At 44.8% G+C, this 4,288-nt stretch overlaps 1 pseudogene; it reads right to left on the reverse strand.

The window, feature by feature from the left end:
• Window positions 1-3,073, reverse strand: LOC124973577 (SH3 domain-binding protein 5-like; annotated as a pseudogene).
• Between the last annotated feature and the right edge of the window lie 1,215 nt (window positions 3,074-4,288).

Consider the following 4,288-nt stretch of genomic DNA (forward strand, 5'->3'; position numbering starts at 1 on the left):
TCACTGAACAACTGACACAGGAGTAGAAAGCTCGAAGAGCCTGAAAAGGAGCCAGGCAATCAGAGAAGAAATTATAGCAAGGGTAGAGGAGGCCAATCTCTGTCCAGGGGGCTGTGGTCAGAGCCAGCAGTGTTCATTCTGGGACCTTCTCAGGATGGAGCCTTGGTAAGAGAGTAGATAAGACCAGCTATGAGCTGTGTGGAAGGAGGATGGATTTTGGATTCTGGTGGAACTAGATTGGTATTTTAGATTTATAAATTTATAGCTAAGAAACTCTGAAGAATTAGGTTCAATTACCTGAGATTCAATTTCTCATCCACCAATTGGACACTGTAAATTAACCTTATCTACAAAGATGGAGTGCAGACGTATGAGGTTATATTTGCAAAGCAATATTTTTTTGGCAATAGGAGACTGGAAAGTGCAAGAGGAAAGGATTGTGAAGCCAGGAGAAGCTGGTTGACATCCTGTCTTTTCAGCCTCCTACCTAATTGACTTCAGGTAAATCACTTTACTACTCTGAGTTTTAGTTTCCTTGTATTGGAATAATAACCGAACATCCAGCCCAGATTGTTTATAGTAACTATATGAGGTCACACATGCAAAGATTTGAGTGCAGGGCACACAGCAGTGTATGAACTCAGTGAAGAGAGGGTGCTATTTTGTAAATATGGTTTTTATTCACCCCAAACTGGGCTTAGAGGAAGTGTTCAGTTCCATGATGGGTTCTTCAGGGTCCAATCAAGAACCTGTTTACATCCCCACAGTAGGTAAGCTCAGGAGTGCTGGTAAGTGATAGAAACAAAAAATAATAAAGTAATGAAATACCAAATAAAAATAACACATGCATGAATTATTTACAGGTGCAGGCAGACCCCAACTGAAGACAGTTTGATGTAGGATTCTTTTTCATAAGCAGTTTTTATTATACTCAAGGTATTAAAGTAAGTACCAAATAATCGTGTAATCGGGATACTGTATTCATCAATAAAAAAGGAGAAACCACTACAGTATGAAGAGATATACCAATGACTAAAGTATACAGATCTGACAGTTAACAAACAACATGAACTGGGGAGGTGGCTTTCTTTTAGAAATGCTAATTTTTCTTGTAATGGGACAAATAAAATACAGTGTTCTAAATATGCATTATCATGAAAATAAAAAGAGCAGTCTTAATACTTATAGTATGAGCATAACAGACACCATTGCTGCTATTTAACAGCCTTAACCAACACATGCCTACCCCATTTCCTAGCTTTAAGGACAATCGCCTCTAAGGAATACTAGTGCAACATACCCTTAAATAAGTTTTTAAAGTAACACCTACAGACAAATCAACACCTTGTCAAGCTAGATATAACAATGGCAACAATTCTTCACAGGCAATTCTCTTAGAATAAATCCCCTTGACTGGCAGGATAAGGTTGTGCTATAGAACCTCCTTCCCAAAGTTACAAATCACCTTCTATGACCTGTCCCTACTACCCTCTTCCCCCTTCCCCACACTCTTATTCACCTTCCCCCTCCAAAAAAAAGCAGTTCATGGCAGTCTTTCTAGAAAATGGTTGATGAATGTCCCAGCATGTACACTTTAAAAAAAAAAGCACCTCTTAACACCAGAGGTAATGGACATGAATTGTGTTCTTGCATTTCATGCTAAGCCTTCACTAGGTCAAAAACGTGTGTTCTGAGTATTTAGATTTTTTTAAAAATTTAGATGCTCTGGGATATAATGGGAGAGAACATCTTGCTGTCCCCAAACTGGGGTAAGAAGGGAAAAAGAGATGCAAGTTGGCACTCCCAGTTCATCAAGCTTCCAGCCCTCTTCCTGGCTCAGTTCTTTCACAGGAGCTAATTATTGATTCCTCAGCACTGTTACAGGGACTGCTCTTCAAAGGCTGTGACCCTGGTCACAGTCCACCTGCAACAACCCTGCTCTGAAACCCAGCTCAAGAGCTTTACAGATGGAATCCTTCAGCCCTCAAGGTCACTAAACTTCATTAGTGTAGTTTAGAGTAGATGCTTAAGATTTGGCATATATTATTTAATATATTATTAGCACAACATTCTCCAGTTTCGTGTATAAATACTGATTTGAACATGGGCCAGGGCCCTGGATGCCACCATTTTTTTAGGTCAGCAACAATCCCATCTCTTTCTTGGAGACCTGAAAGGAGAGATGCTTCACCTGGTTTCCAAGGCCTGGCCCTCAGGGGAGGTGTCACTTTGGCTCTTGGCCCTGCTACCACCGCCACTCAGTTGCTGAGACCTCGATTGTTGTTGGCTTTGCACTGTTTTTTTCTCTGCCCCTTCTGCCAGTCTCCTCATTCTCCCTCACATTCAGGGAAGGATGCCTGCTGCATTCACTTCAAGGACCCAGCACTGAGAACATCTTCCCAAACTCTGACAGGGACACTGGGTTGGACAGATCCAGGCTGCCAGCCTTTGACTGGTTGGATATCTCAGATGGGCTCAGTGGTCCTGAACTAAACCTGACTCAAACTGTTTTTGAGTATCTTCAAACACAAAGTTACTACGAAACAGCATCCAACTCAGGCTGGCTCCCCACCTGGTCCTCCAATGATCTGCTACTGCCCTTGGTGACCACCACAGCCCCAGACCCTTTGGCACTGAAGCACAGCTGAGGCTGGTGAGGGATTTCATTGGAGATCCTCCCCACGTTTTTCAGGGCTGCCTAGCACTCGCCCTTTGCCAGTGTCAGTGTGGCTTGCAGTTCATCCCAGTATTCTCAGCTGCTCAAGCTGCAGACAGTACTTTCCCTTGATTCAAAATAGCTCTGGACTTGTTGATGGCCCTCTTGAGTTTCTTCTCCAGCTGTCACATGCTGCCTATGGCAGCATTGTACCTGGAACCTGGCTGCAGCCTCCTTAAGAACCAGCTTGCTTCTTCTCTTGGTCTGCCCCTTCCAGCCTCTCCATCCCTGCCAGGTCAACTGCAGCCTGTCATTCTCCAGTAGCCAGAGGTCACTTTGACAGCACAGAGCATGTCTGGGCCCTCTGGACATCCTGAGTGGCTTTCGTGCCTGCTGCTCCCCCACGCCCCACTCCATGCCTCCCAGTAGACTTCCAGTCCTCCAAGGCTTTGCCAATTTTCCTCACCATTCGTCCAGTTTCACTGTTGCCTCAACCATAACCAAGAGGAACTTGTGATGAGTATTCTCAGTTCAGTCTCCTGCCTGATGATAGCATCTGTGGATTGATTTAACTTCTCCAGTTATCCCTGTATCCAGGGGCCCACCTCTTCCCCTGCCATTCCCGATCATCTCTTCACAAGCCCAGCAAGATCAGGAATGATTGTGGCTGGCAACCAGGGAGGTTCCCCTGGTCAATTGACTTGGGACTTTTTGACTTTACAATGATGCAGAAATGACATGCATTCAGTAAAACCTATTTTGAATTTGCATCCTTTCCTGGATGATAGTGTGATGATCGCTCACGATGCTGGACTGTGGTTGGAGCCCTGCTCCAGCCAGCCTCAGGATCAGGAGAGGAAACATCTGACTCTCTACAGTGGGCTGTGGCCTCTTAAGTGGGCTGTGACCCTCTACACTGGGCTGTGACTCTATAGTGGGCTGTGACCCTCTACGTGGGCTGTGCTCAGAGCGAGGATGTGTGTAGAGTCGCTGCATTGGTACATTTTTGACTTTTAGTGTTTTCTGATGGGTTTATTACAACATCGCCCATGTAGTAGAGAAGTATAGGGCCAGACAGGGTCTAGGGTCAACAACATGCAATAGTGTTGTATTCCAGAGACAGCAGCAGCAGAGATTCAGTTTTTGGGATGGAGAGAACTGTTGTTCTAGTGTTTCTTTTTTGAACCATTTGACCTTGAGGTGTCTCCAAAATAGAGAGTCCCTCTCCACCTTACTGGTTTAGACAGGGCTGATGGACTTGCTCAGAGCAATAGAATACAGTGGAGGTTGGGATACCAGCAAGTGCCAGACCTGGTCTTGCCTGCCATGCTCTCCTTTTATGCTTCTTCATTTCAACAGAAGAACATGCTCTGAGGGATCCAGAAAAGGAGACCCATGGGGAATCTGAACCCAACTGGCAGCCTGGACCAAGTTTAGCCAAGACCAGGAGAACAAGTCACAAATGTTTGTTCTAGTAGTCACTGAAATGTTGAGGGTGTTGGCTACCCCATGAAAACTGACAATACATCCCTCTGGGTTAAAGGGGACAAGAAAGGTATGTTCCTGGACTGACTGTTTGACAGGAGTGGTGACATCAGCAAAGAAGTTCAGCCTTATTCCCCCACTTTCCTA

This window comes from Sciurus carolinensis, unplaced genomic scaffold, assembly GCF_902686445.1.
Source record: "Sciurus carolinensis unplaced genomic scaffold, mSciCar1.2, whole genome shotgun sequence".
Taxonomy (NCBI): domain Eukaryota; kingdom Metazoa; phylum Chordata; class Mammalia; order Rodentia; family Sciuridae; genus Sciurus; species Sciurus carolinensis.